This window comes from Coregonus clupeaformis, chromosome 35 (assembly GCF_020615455.1).
Source record: "Coregonus clupeaformis isolate EN_2021a chromosome 35, ASM2061545v1, whole genome shotgun sequence".
Lineage (NCBI taxonomy): Eukaryota > Metazoa > Chordata > Actinopteri > Salmoniformes > Salmonidae > Coregonus > Coregonus clupeaformis.
This window is the reverse complement of record NC_059226.1, coordinates 25,753,465-25,767,812: the sequence shown is the minus strand read 5'-3', so window position 1 is coordinate 25,767,812 and position 14,348 is coordinate 25,753,465. Positions and strand designations below refer to the sequence as shown.

Here is a 14,348-nt window from a genome sequence, read left to right as displayed (position 1 = left end):
TCATCCCCCTTGGCGTTTTTCCTATTTTGATGCATTACAACCTGTAATTTAAATTTAAATTTTAGTCATTTAGCAGACGCTCTTATCCAGAGCGAGTGCATACATTTTTTTTTTCATACTGGCCCCCCGTGGGAATCGAACCCACAACCCTGGCGTTGCAAGCGCCATGCTCTACCAACTGAGCTACACGGGGCCAAATTGATTTTTATTTGGATTTCATGTAATGGACATACACAAAATAGTCAAAATTGGTGAAGTGAAATGAAAAAAATAACTTGTTTCAAAAAGTGTAAAAAATAAATAATGGAAAAGTGGTGTGTGCATATGTCTGGCACAAACCCAACACCCCTCATCACCCTGAGAACACCATCCCCACAGTGAAGCATGGTGGTGGCAGCATCATGCTGTGGGGATGTTTTTCATCGGCAGGGACAGGGAAACTGGTCAGAATTGAAGAAATGATGGATGGCGCTAAATACAGGGAAATTCTTGAGGGAAACCTGTTTCAGTCTTACAGAGATTTCAGACTGGGACGGAGGTTCACCTTCCAGCAGGACAATGACCCTAAGCATACTGCTAAAGCAACACTTGAGTGGTTTAAGGGGAAACATTTAAATGTCTTGAATGGCAGACCCCAATCCAACTGAGAATCTGTGGTATGACTTAAAGATTGCTGTACACCAGCGGAACCCATCCAACTTGAAGGGAGCTGGACGGAGTTTTGCCTTGAAGAATGGGGAAAAAATCCCAGTGGCTAGATGTGCCAAGTTTATAGAGACATACCCCAAGAGACTTGCAGCTGTAATTATGACAAAAGGTGGCTCTACAAAGCATTGACTTTGGGGGGGTGAATAGTTATGCAGCTCAAGTTTTCTGTTTTTTTTGTCTTATTTCTTGTTTGTTTCACAAGACAAAATATTTTGCATTTAAAGTGGTAGGATGTTGGGTAAATCAAATGATGCAAACCCCAAAATAAAAATGCCAAGGTGGTGAATACTTTCGCAAGCCACTGTATATACCGGGAGCACCATTAACGAAGTTGATGTACAGGGGCACGAGATAATTGAGGTAGCTATGTAAATATACAGTGCCTTCAGAAAGTATTCATACCCCTTGACTTATTCCATATTTTGTTGTGTTTAAGCCTGAATTCAAAATGGATACGATTTTTTTAAATCGCACCCATCTACACACAATACCCCATAATGACAAAGTGAAAAAATGTTTTTTGACATGTTTGCACATTTATTGAAAATGAAATACAGAAATATCTCATTTACATAAATATTCACATGCCTGAGTCAATACATGTTAGAATCACCTTTTGCAGTGATTATAGCTATGAGTCTTTCTGTGTAAGTCTCTAAGAGCTTTGCACACCTGGATTGTACAATATTTGCCCCAAGGCATTTGAAAGCCTCCCTGGTCTTTGTGGTTGAATCTGTCTTTGAAATTCATTGCTCGACTGGGGGACCTTACAGATAATTGTATATGTGGGGTAATAAGATGACGTAGTCATTCAAAAATCTTGTTAAAAACTACATTTTCTTATAAATTTAATTTGTAAACATTTCTGAAAACATAATTCAACTTTGAGATTATGGGGTATTGTGTGTAGATCAGTTACACAAAATCTATATTGTAACACAAGGTATCCCTCGGTCCTCGGAATCCCAAGGGGTGCATGTTTCGTTTTTTGCCCAAGCACTACACAGCTGATTCAAGTAATCAACTAATCATCAAGCTTTGATCATTTGACTCAGCTGTGTAGTGTACCCCTTGGGAAACGCTGCTGTAACACAACAAAATGTGGAAAAAGTCAAGGGTTGTGATCACTTTCTGAAGGCACTGTATGTAGGAGTAAAGTGACTGGGAAACAGGATAGATAATAGACAGGATTAGTGGTGAGTGTGTGTGTGGCTTCAGTATGCATGTGTGCATATGTTTTGTGTGTGCGCATGTTTTGTGTGAGTGTGTGTGTATATGTGTGTATGTGTGTATATGTGTGTTGGGGTGTAAGTGTAAGAATGTGTGAGTGTGTGGATAGAGTAAGTGCAAGAGATTTAATGAAAAAAAGGGTCAATGCAGGAAATACTGGTAGCCATTTGATTAGCTATTTAGTGGTCTTGTTTAGCAGTCTTATGGCTTGGGGGTAGAAGCTGTTCAGGGTCCTTTTGGTTCCAGACTTGGTGCACTGGTACCGCTTGCCATACGGTAGCAGAGGGAACAGTCTATGGCTTGGGTGGCTGGAGTCTTTGACAATTATTTGGGCCTTCCTCTGACACCGCCTGGTATAGAGGTCCTGGATGGCAGGGAGCTCGGCCCCAGTGATGTACTGGACCGTACACACCACCCTCTGTAGCGTCTTGCTGTCTGGTGCCTTGCAGTTGCCGTACCAAGCGGTGATGTAGCCAGTCAATATGCTCTTAAAGCATTGGAGGATCTGAGGGCCCTTGCCAAATCTTTTCAGCCTCCTGATGGGGAAGAGGCGCTGTCGTGCCCTCTTCACAACTGTGTGGGTGTGTGTGGACCATGTTAATTCCTTAGTGATGTGGACACCGAGGAACTTGAAGCTCTCGACCCGCTCCACTACAGCCCCAACGAGGGGATGGGGGGGTGCTCGCCCTCCCTTCCTGTGGTCCACGATCAGCCTTTGTTTGCTGACGTGGATGGAGATGTTGTGTCTGGCACCACACTGCCAGGTTGACCTCCCCCCATAGGCTGCCTCATCACTTACTGGAATGAGAATGTCCCACAACCACCTTTTATGGAGAGGCTCTCCTTCCTCCTGTGGACGATTACCATGATGCCCCACAGCGGATGAGGGAGGGATATGCTGGAGGCGTCGCTGCTCTGCTCTGCTAACCACTCTGCCAGAACACTGCACTAATTGATGAAGAGAGATTGCATTCTCTCCCTGCTCCTTATCAAACTTTTTTAAGGCACCGGAGGGCACTTCTTTATAAAGTCGATAAGTTTAAATGTATGAAAACAAAAATGCAGCCTTAATCAGTGAGCAATGTTGTTTGAAATAGAGTTTTGATCTGTCTGGGTGTAATTTGGACAAATATACACTTATGAATCAAGAATCTAAGCGTTCCACTTTTTTACGTAATGGGCTTTTTTATCAGATATGTGTCCTGGTTCTGTTATGAGAAACATGGGGCCAGCTGTGTATCACCATTACAGCTTGTGTCAACATGTATACGTTGCATCACATCAATCTTGCACTCAGCAGGAGGGAAGAGTATTATGTTAAAAGCCCATTTGCCTGACATATTCTTACTGAAGATGGCCTCTCGCAGGGGAGGGGTCTGATCTGGTGAATATTGATAGGTTATTGATTGAGTGATGTTCGGGGTGATTTATCGATTGATTTCGCTTCCAAATGAGTGCGAGAGAGAGGTGAGCCCAGAGGAAAACAAACCACATTCTCCTTTAGCTCTGGCTTTACATAATGAGACAACACTGATTTATTTTGGGTACTGCTGCTGTTTTCATTAGGATGTTGTGTGGAGTTGTTTTTGGAGTCATTTTCAACTGAAACATACAAGAAGTGTTATAGACTGAAATCACAGGAAAGACAAAATACATGCTAAAGGACGTTTTCCTCACCTGACTGAACAAAGTCAATCTCATATCCCCTGGTTTAGGAAGATTGCGGGGTAGGGAGTTAGGAGGCATGGACTGTGGATGGGGGAGGGGATATGTAGATTAATGCAGTGGAAAGCCATCCTTCAAAGTGCTTAGAATAATTAGAGTCAGGCCCCAACAGAATGGGCATGTCACTGGAGGAAATTGTGTTTATTTACTGTGGTGGCTTTCTTACCCCTCCCCCTCTCTCTCTCTACCCCTTCGCTTAGCTATAATTCAGGGACGGAGAGTTTCAGAGTGTTTTAAGGTGTGTCACTGAACTGGATGCATTTCTCAGATTTGTATCTCTGTACGATGTTTGGGCGGTGATTTGTATTCAGGAGCAGATTGAGTTTGTGTAGGTGTGATGTATGTATGTTAATGTTAATGTTCTTTATTGGCATGTGTGTGAGGGTTAATGTTCTTTATTAGCATGGGTGTGAGGGTTAATGTACTTTATTAGCATGTGTGTGAGGGTTAATGTATTTTTATTAGCAGTGTGTGAGAGTGAATGTACTTTATTAGATGTGTGTGAGGGTTAATGTATTTATTAGCATGTGTGTGAGGGTTAATGTGTGGGTGTGTGTAATGCACAGTATGGGTGTGAATGTGGGTGCAATGCATTTGTGTGAATGCATACGGGTGTGTGTGTGTATGGTGTGTGTGTGCGTGGGGGGGTGTGTGAAGGCATTTCCCATCTTAGCGGTGGTGTGGGCTTTTTTTCGAGGAGGAGAGGGAGAAAAGCCATTGATAAATTGATCACAGTGAAATTGTGGAGTATTGAGACATGTTCTAAATCCCTCCCCCATCGGCGGCCTCCCCCCCCCCACACACACAATGCACTGCGCCACGGCTCTGCTCCAACATCAAACTGTGGATTGCGTGGTTGACAGAGTGTAAACCAGGTGCCAGCTCTCAATCCAATTAAAGAGATTTAATTGGGGAAAATAAATGGAGTGTGTCCGGGAAGTGCTGGGTTACCCACACTAAGTCGATTTTTTCCTTCTTTTTGAAAAGTAAGGTATTGTTTATGAAAGACTGAATTGAATCTAATAAAGGCTAGGGGCTATTGGGCTATTGCATTTCCCCACACTGCCTCTACTTCCTCCACAGGTCACTAATGCAAACAATCCAATCTCCCCTCTCTGAAAGGTGTACTGGGCTCTCTAAACAGGATTATTATCTAAAATGGCTCCATCAGGTGTTTCGGCCATACACTGCCAGGTTTTAGATGGTGATTGTAATTCACCTTTGCCAGCCTTTTAGGGATGGATCACTTTAGGAGTGTTTGTAACTTTAAAACAACACCTTTAAACAACACCCAATAGATGAGGACAGCCGACAGTCCCCTTGTCTGTTTTAAATAGCATTATTACTCTAACTACTGTAACCATTGAAGCTATCCATTACGAATGGGGGAGTTTTTTTCTCTGTATAACATGAGAATCCTCTGTGGTTATCAGTGTAGTTGTAGCTTGACACTGTGAGGGAAAGGAGACTGAAGCACCAGCAGCAGCCACAGCTCATGCAGGAGTTAGCCGAGAAAGAGAGGTGTCTAAAGTGGTCAGGTAGCAGCACGCGTGCAGTGGTCTCTCCTCTTCCTCCTCCATGTCTCTCTCCCCCCAACCTGTCCCAGGGGAGGGGGGAGGAGAGGAGGAGACAGAGCACCAGTTGGTTTTAGGGAAGGATGAATAATTCAGCATTGTTAGCTGTTGCTGCTAACCCATCTACAATGAAACAGTCTTACTGCACATCAATGATTTAGCAGACACCCTTTAGAGGGAATCATATGGAGCTGACAGAGACTCCTTCTCTTCACCAGCTCCCTCCACTACCTCCCTATAATTGGAAAGAGAAAAATCTGGAATGCTGTATCAGGGATCTGGCAGAGCGGTATAGGCATTTAAACAGCCATTCAGCAATGTCAACCTGCAGACGTGTGTCTGGGGAGTGCACCCACTAGTTAGCCCTGAAGAGGGGAGAGAATTTGGGACAAAAGACGTGACAGAGTTTTAGCAGACACATTTCCTGAGTTGGAAAAGCTGTCCCTGTCTGCGGCCTATTAAACAGTGAAATACATATGTATCTGGAGTGGAAGAGCTCCTCGATTTGAACGCCCTAGATGTGTCTGTAATAGGACCATCCTCGGTTCCCTGATTTGAACCCCTCTTAAAATCCCTTCCAGCCTCTCTGGTCTCCATCTCCGCCCTCTCCTTCCCTCACTCCTCTCCCCCCCACTGCATCACACTAACTCTGCACCACGCTCACCTCTTCCCTTTTCAACATCAGATGAGCAAATCAGCAGACAAGAAGTACAAGTTTTCCCAAGCTTTAAGAATCACCACAATAAGAAATCACAGTTAATAACCCTATTAAGGAGAGAGGATACGGGTAAATATTGTTAATATCTCTTCCTTTTCTCCCATCGCCATTGCCAGAGGGGCTGGAAACAAAAGGAGGACTAAAAAAGAGTTAGCACGACAGTGATAACCGATTGGGGTAGATGGATGGATGAATCAAAATTCTCAAATCTTAAAACTGGAATTAGCTGCTGATTAGATGAGTTGGGCTACAAGGAGAGAGTAGGCATGTTACTTCAAAGAATATGGCCCATGTAAATCTGTCCTCCCTCCCGGTGTCCGGCGCAGAGCAAAGAGAAACCCACCGAGGCAAAAGGAAACCAAAGAGAAGGATTACAAAGGGAGGAAGAACAGATCTGAGTAAAGGAAGAAAAGAGTTAGACAGTGTAAATGGTGCATTTTACGTTTGCTTCCCGGTATTAGGATCTTTTATTTCTGTGTTTGTCTCCCCCTCTCTCTCTATCTCTACAGTAGGAGGTAGAGTTAGTGACAGGGTCATAATGAGAGTGACACTGTCTCATTTGCATATGTTTTCCATTGTCACAGCGGTCAACGAATGTCATGGAGATTCCTGCATGTTTAAGCGCTGGCATTTGTTTATGAGGCACTTGGCCCTTATCATAACCTCAAAGAGAGACCACATCACAATGACACTCAGCTGGTTCCGAACCAAAGTTGGGTAGTTCATCAGCGTTGAATTATGTAGAAAAATACTAATTTGCCGGAAATTAGATTAGGTAGATAGTGGATGACAGGTACGAGAATTGATTACATGTGTATGACCAGAATCAAAATAATGTGCCTGATCAACTGCTCAATCATCAATTTTCATTTCAGATAGGTCTTTATCTCCGTGATCAATGGCAATTTAGAAATTGAAGAGTCTTATAATTTAGAACATGTGTAATAAAAGTATACAATATCAATCTTCATGTAATTTGATACATGAGAAGGACGATTGAGAGGGGAAAAGACTATCGGATCGGACTGAGATTTATTGTAGTACATTTGATCAGGTTAAAAGCAATGCGCGGCTTAGTTGATTTAAAAACACAAAGCCCACATGTCTATTTAAATTCCGACAACAAGTTGGAATAATTAGTCTGATGTAAATGCCTGTTACACAACAAAAAGGCAACAACATTGAAAGAGGCAAATTATCTGCTTTTATGGTGTGGGGAAAGCATGGGATATTGTAAATTATAGTTGTTTTTAAAGAGCCTGTTGGTTTATTAGGAGCTTTTTAATGGCCTCTCCAGCCCCAGAAGATAGATATGCATGGCTGCTACGGCGGGGGGTGGGTGAGGAGGAGACAGAAGGTTAAATGTACAGGAGTTAAAGTGATCCTCTGTCTGTCTGTTTATTAAGTGGCGCTCAGTCGCCCTCTGAGGTATAGTAACACTTGCTAGTCGAAGCACAGCAGAAGCTAAGAGCAGTCCCATCTCGATCGGCACAGGCGAGACTCGGGAGTGTGGTGTAGAAAGGTGCAGCAGCAATGTAATAAAGAAATCAACAAGGATAGAGGGAAATTAACTCTCCCTTTAATACCCGTCCGAGGGGGAACATATTGGAATAGGAAACCCTGACATTTCTGACTTAACTGGTTGCAAGTTATACATGTGTGCCTCAACCAGTTAGAAAGTGGACATTTTGAGTTTCCTAGTTCCGACTAGCATGTGAACACGGCAGAATACAAATAAGTGCCCCAATAATTAGGAAAAATCATGTTAGAGGGATTGAAACATAAGTGACATGTGAAAACGATTAAGGCTCTTGAAGAAAAAAAACACGGTGTGAAAAAATTAACCAGGGGGAGTGTAGATGCAGTATTTATCCAAGAGATGAGAGTTGGCAAGAGAGGAAATATGAAGGGAAATAATAATGCCGTGCCTAGCCTATTTGGAATCCCAAACCTGCTGAAGAGTGGTGTGGAAGAACACTGGGGGTACTAGGGGGATGCAAAGGCTTTTCTCAGGTGCTTCAAATCTGCATTAAATTGGGCCGCTGCATCTCCACCTCTCCATGCTCTCTCCCCTCTCTCCCTCACAAAGTTTCGCTGTAATTGGCAGACAATGAGGGGGGAAAAGCCAGGGTGCGCCGAAATCTGCTTCATCACGAGAAACCCAACTGGAGGATTTGTTTGTTGTTGTTGTTTACTCTGCCTCTGAGTTGGGCTTTTCTGACTGACCTTGGAATGGATGGCAGGTGGTTGTAATTAACAGGCTCTCCCTGGCTGGCTGCAGCCTCTGGTGAGATGCTAGCGCTGCTAACACTGCAACTAACGGAGTGTTGGAGCACGATAATATGGCTTTGCCAAATTAAAATGACCTAGCTAGACTCAAGCTTATTTATGTGTGCCTGTTAAGACAAAACTAATGCCAGTTGCTGGATGTTCAAAATCATCCCAGGCCTGCCCCACTGGCCCGCCCGCCTTTTCTGCCGTCTGTTTGTTGGAGTTCAATTAGCTGGGTGTCAGTTGCGGGGTTGAAAACAACAAGGGTATTTTATGCGCCCGGCTGGCTGGAAAGTCTTGCGTGTTTTGTTTGTGTTGCAGCTTACGTTGCACACTGTTGAGTAGGAACCCGCTTGTCCCCACTCTGTTTTCTGCTGCAATGGCCCAATGGGATTTGTCACAGGGCCTTCCCTCAGTGAGGCAGCATAAAGGGAGATGAGTGTTTCTTCCATGTCTTGGAGCTGTGCTGTCGCTAGAAAACACTCCACACTCTCCTTTGGACTCACTGCACTGGATAAGTTCTGAAAACTTGAAACATTTTAAAGGGTTCCTGTCAACATGCTAGTTCAGTAACTAATGTAGGCTACAAAACACAAATATGTGCTGAATTACTCAGAAATGAAAATATTCTCGATATTCACCTGGTATTCTTGTAGCTCAACATCTCAAATGGATCATCTAAAATTGTAACAGGTCTAATGTTGGATCTGGTGACAGATTAACCTGTGTGGTAGAGACCTTTAAGGTTTCCTGTCCCTAACAATGAGTCGAGAGGTGAGGTGTCTGAGTAAAAGCCATAAAGCTGCCCACTCAATCACACATCATAGCTGATATAATCAGTGGCTCCCATTTGAGTGATTTCCCCCTGGATTCAATGCAACACAATTAGTCGCCTACTGTCTTTAGCCTTAGCTTTGCCCTCTGACCTCCCATGCACAGTACAGGAACTGACACCACTCTGCTGATATGAGTTTCCCCAGCTACTGTATGTGATCAGCCCATCCCTGCCTGGCCGACTCAGAGAGCAAGTCCCCAGCAACTTTGCTGAAAAGGATCAGAGATTGTTGGCCACTGGCCAAGAGTCCACCCATGGTATCATGGAGATAGAATGGAGTTCATCATCAAAGGAGCTAACACCAGTTAGCAGTTACAGTAGCATCTCTCTCCACCTGTCCATTGCCCTGTGTTCCCATAGATCAGGTCTGGAAGTCCAAGCCATTTGGGCCTGCCCAACCACCACCGTGCACTTAGACAGAGGCCTAATGCTGACTGTAAAAACAAAAACTCTGCTACAAAAGTGATTTATTAAGTAAGGTCTCAATCCAATTTTACACTGGGAGAGTGCTTAAGATTAAAGAGAGTGGTTTTTTATTGTGCTCTTCTGTAATAGGGGTGGAGCGGAAAGGAGAGAGAGATGGAGAGAGAGAGAGGTGGGAGTAAGAGATAGCATGACGAGAGAGAGATAGGAGATGATACAGGTGGCTGTTTTGTCTGGATTCCTGTATTCCCCTTGGTCCTGTCGATGGAGGAGGGGTTTAGCTAACTCCCACCACCTGGCCTTGTGCGGGGGCGCTGAATTACAACGGAGGGACCTGCTCGCCCATCGCAACACGCCTGAAGGTGGACGAACGCGCTGCCGCCCGGGGCCTGATAACACCACACAAACGACCAGGAGCAGTTTTTTCCAGCCATAACTTAACGTCTCCCCTCAGAGCCAGGAGAGATGGGAGAGATGGGAACTGCGCCTGCGCCTGAAAGCTTTATGGTTTATATGGTGTGGGGGTTTTCATCAGGCACTGTGGATTATCATGATGATGCTAAGCCAGCACCAGCTAAAAGGGCGTGTGGTCGGAGAGGGACCAACGCTACTCCTGCTGATTTGCATGGGCCCTTTTTTTCCTCCTAGTTATTTCTAGTTCAATAACTTGTTTGTCACATAATCAGAGAGAAGGGGAAGATCATACGAGAGCCAGTGTTATTTGTGTTTACTAATGAGCCCCGCTTATACTCATAGCCCCCCCCCACTCCTTGCTTTTGGTTTGCTGCCCTTTGAAACAGTGCTGTGGTGTGTATAGTGCAGTACAACACTTTGTGTGCTTCCTCCCCCCCGCTCCCTCCCAGCTCCAGGTTGTTACCCAGTGTTGTGTGTCACATGGCCCGCTTCAGTCCCATGCCCTTGTTTTATGCTTCAAGAACAATAGGCGTGACACAAATACACTGGTGCTCTGTGCCTCGCCATGTCTAACAGAATGCTTTAATGTAACCTTGATCTCCCTTATGGTGTGAAAACTGTTTCTCATACATGCCTTATTGTCATCTGGACTCAAGCTTTCTCTCCAAACTGATTTGTTGATGTTAGACCACTATGTGAAAGGTCTCAGTGTGCTGTGCCAGAGAACCTTCCGTTTTTAGGTAGCTAACCACCCCCTTCCTTGAAATGGGTGCTTAAAGAAAAAATTGCCGACATCAAGAGTCGCCTTGAATAAGGATGCCCTGCAATGCAAGTGGGTTATATAAGCATGACTAGAGGGAGAGGAAAAGTAGAGCACAGGGGGAGAGATTTAAAAGTTTCAGCACGAAGAGAGAGGGAAGAAAGAGACGGGGGGAACGAGAGGTAAGGAGAGAGAGATGGAGGTAGGCAGGGTAGGTGAGGTCAGGGAGGAGTTTAGGGCGCAGGCCTTGAGACTGTGGCCTCTATGGAAGCTGGTAATCCTCCTCATCTCTCAAGGCTGAAGGGCCTTTCTTTTTTCATTTAGATAATGGAGGCATTTAATTGGCCAAGTGGTTTGGACTGTGGTTTGTTTGGCAACACATCAGTGTAGCATTGTTTCCAAAACATTTAAGCGCTGTGCTGCACGGAATCCCTCACAAAGCACAGGCCCCTCTCCTCTCCTCCAGCCCAACTAGCTACGGCTGTCTGTGGAAGCCTGCCTGCAACATGGAGGCCAAACAGCAATGCACACAAGTGAGAAAAAAAGGAATAAAAAGCATTTATCTCTCCTCTTTCTCCATCCCAGCAGTAAGGTTGTAAAGGAAGAGACAGAAACTTCTCTATCTGTTTACTGTTATTGTTTTTTCCCCTTACCATAAGCCTCTTTGTCTTCTCTTATCGGAGGAGTTAGGCAGCTCGGTGATCTGTATTTCAAATTTGATTGAGGATATTTGGCGGGAATGTGTATTGGATTCGGCTATTGTCTCACCTTTTTTAAAACACAATTGTGGGTTTTTTAATGTAGAGGTCTGGTATCTGTTCCAGCAGGGCTCAGTGTAGTGGAACAATAAGACATGCTCTCCTGTAGTCCTATCATTGCTCTGCTTAACAATGTGCACCAGCATGAGAGAAGGGGTTTGCAAAGTGCCTGCCACATCTCTACCAGCCATCTATCACTTAAGTCACTCAGGAGCACAGAGACAGAACAAGACAAGTAGGACAAAATGAGAGAGGTATATGAGTGAGGGGCTGAGAAAGAAGAGCCAAGGACAGGACAGATATATCAAGTAAGATGCAGGTAGTAGATGTTCAAAGAAGAAAAGTGGAACACAGAAAGGAATCGGGCCGCTCCTATAACCGAACTGTCATTGAATCAACGGCTTAATAAAATTGTATAATTAATGATCTTTCCTCTTGCGCTCTGCCATGAGTGCAATTGAGTTTCCTCGCTCCTGCCCCACCACCAGAGAACCATGCTCTACACCATAGACTGTTCATTAATAATGATCAAGGAATCCTTAATTGGGGGTGAAATATGATATGATAGATTCCCTGAGATACTTAGTTTGCAGGACAACCCTTCATCTCCCCCAGCTACTCCAAAGCACTGGGGGAAACCAGCATGGCTTTATGCTGCGTTGTTTTCTTGTACTACTAACAACGACTCCGCTGTTTAACAATGGAACTTTAATCACGAGTGATGTGGAACAATGAATGTAACTCTGTTTTCCTCTTTGTTTAACAGGGTAACCAAGAGGCCACCAACCCCCCAGAAGCCATGGCCCAGCCGTACACCCCTGCCCAGTACCCGCCCTCCACAGAATGGCATCCCGGCCGAGTTTGCAGCGCCCACCCCTCCCCCACACAGGACTACACTGGGCAGAGAGGTGCCCGAGCACACCATGACTCTCTACACCCCACACAGACGCACAGTGAGCCGCCCGGCACCGACAACAACACGCCCGCCATCACCGCCAACACGACTGTACCGGTGAGTACCGCCAACAACACAATACACACCTGGCATTATCTTAAATTAGGTCGATGACCGGAGGTGTTTAAGGAACCTTCGCCTTAAAACAATTAACAGTAGGATTGTTAATAAAGGTTGGAAGCAGGAATACCGCAAGTGATGGAATATTACATTTTACGGTATAAGGTGTGCAACGTGTTAGGTTAGGTAACGTAACGCAGCACAACTACCCAGAGTGTTCAAGGGTGCAGGAGTAGACTTTGATGTCAGAAAATACATAAAGATGTCAAAGCGTGGAGCTGATTCTGGTGAGTTGGAGTTGATTGAACTTAATTGTAAACGCTGTGGGAAATGAAAGTGCATTTTTTGAGAAGCTCTCTGGAAAACGTGGAAACCGAGGTGTTTATTTATTTCCGCCAATGAGATTCAACATGCTGTACACATTAATCATTTAGTCTCTGTGAAAGGGGGTACAAGCCCCCCCTGATCCATTTGGTTTTGGAGTTAGTGGAAAGGATAGGAGGGAAAGATGCACTCTATGTGCAGGGGCCTGGGCAAGAGCAGCCAAAAAGCCCTGCCTAATTGGTAAATTAGCTAATTAGCTGTAAATGTATATAAACCTCTGAGAATGTCCCTCAACATATTGCACTGCCTCCTGAGGAGCATCCGCTAAGCCAGGGTTATCCACAGACACTTTCTCAGAGTTAAATATGGGGAATTCAGCATACAGCTATTATTCCATAGTAAGATAGTAAATAGCATAACACGATTTCACAAAATATGGAATTCAGCATATTAATCGCAATTTTTTCCATGTAGTTAAAACATCTTAAAGGTATTTTTTAGAATTTGATATGTAAATACAGAAATTAACAGATACTTTCCATAGTTAAATATATAAAATTCTACATATGACAGTAGTTTTTGTCATAGTTAATATGTTGAGTTCAGCATATTCAGCAGCCTATACTTTGGACAAATAGGACAGAGCAAACACTATAGCAATGTGAGCCCACTAGGTAGGCTTTGACATGTGGTTTAAATGAAGTGAAAATATACATAATATATTTCATATATAAAATATGCCATAACCTGGGATTCACCCTTTCTAGAGGTGGTGAGGATCAGAGAGGAGGGTTTAGCGGAAGTCTGTTCTCCCTCTCTAATCCTGATAAAAAGAGAAAATTGACTTAGTCAGCCTTTCTCCTTTCCTCCCTCTCTTCCTCTCCTCCTCTCACATGAAAACACTTGCTGGGAGAGGTCAGCTGGGGGTCAAGGCTGCCCCCCTGAGGGATTCAAGTCACCCATAAAAAATATCATTAACAACTCCATTTTCCTAGCCATAGAAACACTGAAGCACCATGGATAATGGGTGGAAAAAGCAGCTGTAATGTCCAGGTACAGATACAGCAAGGCCATGTTTATAACTGTGGCATTGCTCTGTAATGAAATCATGTTGATTTGAAGATGTGTGAGACTCCGCGTCATGGCTGACTCTTAATGGCAGCTACAGATAACTGAAGTGTGTTAGTGAGTAAGGAGAGACTTTGCAGGAGGTTCCACTCCCCTGCTCAGAACCCCGCCGGATCACTGCCTCCCTCATCCCCACACCACTCACTCCTCCGCCCTCCGTGCTCTCGCCATTTATATTTGATTTATTTCATCTGTCCGCCCGCTGTGAAGAAAGCCAAGTGACGGGGCCATGGAGAGATGAGAGGCGGCCCTGCTTTCCTTCACGGCTCCCTTCCTCTCTCACTATCTTTCTTCCCCTCCCTTTCCCTCCCCTTCTTTTCCCCCACTCTCTCTTCTCTCTACCCCCCCCCCCTCCTTCTCTCTCATCTCTCCCTGCCAGTGAGGAGAGAGGGATCAGATTAGAGGGCTGTAAACAGAGTGGCTGGCTAATCCTGGGGGCGGCTGGTGTAGGGGAGCGCCCCACCG

The 14,348-nt window shown here is 44.7% G+C and overlaps 1 pseudogene; it reads left to right on the top strand.

Moving 5' to 3' along the window:
- Positions 1-14,348, top strand: part of LOC121551133 — a 100,858-nt pseudogene that overhangs the window by 56,265 nt on the left and 30,245 nt on the right.